We start from the raw sequence: 698 nt of genomic DNA, 5'->3' as shown, positions 1-698 counted from the left end.
ACTATGTTTGTTAATGCTTATAATCTACTGAAGGGTTTGATTTGAAACATCCTTTTGCTATTCTCAAAATTTGCTAAACTGTATTCTGTATGAGGTTTGGTATAGATGTTATAAAATGTTATCATTGTTGCATCACAACTTGGTTGATACTTTTTCATTATATTTATTTCTGTTTAAGACTTTTATTTTTTTAAATTCTCTGTTTTTTTGTTTTTATTGTGAGTTTTGGTTTATGACATATAAGACCTAGTATACTAGTATTTGTGGATGATATTAGTTGTCCATTTTTCTGTATTTCTCTATTTTTGCTATTTGTCTGATCCTTTTATTTGTGAAACACCTGATTTTGCTCTTAGAAAAGTTTAATTGTAAATCCCATATATCAGTCCATCCTTAGACCTTTTTTGATTTATTGATTGCTTCTTCGATGCCTTTACTTGATGTTATGAGTGTGACAGCACCTGCATAAATTATTTTGTAGACGTCATCTGTTACCTCAAATCGGACATTAGTATACGAAGAAGGTTGGTCTTAAGGTAATCCTTGTTGTACTCTTTTATGTTCTTTCTTTTTTTCTATTGCAATCTCCTATTTTAATCTGAACTAGTTCTGTCTTTCAAAAAGTTTGTAAAATTTAATGGTGAGCCTGTAATTCCCCATTTTGCACTTTGGTTATATTGCATCTCATTTGCTGAATC

This window comes from Penaeus monodon, chromosome 22 (genome assembly GCF_015228065.2).
Source record: "Penaeus monodon isolate SGIC_2016 chromosome 22, NSTDA_Pmon_1, whole genome shotgun sequence".
Lineage (NCBI taxonomy): Eukaryota > Metazoa > Arthropoda > Malacostraca > Decapoda > Penaeidae > Penaeus > Penaeus monodon.
This window is presented reverse-complemented; position numbering follows the sequence as displayed.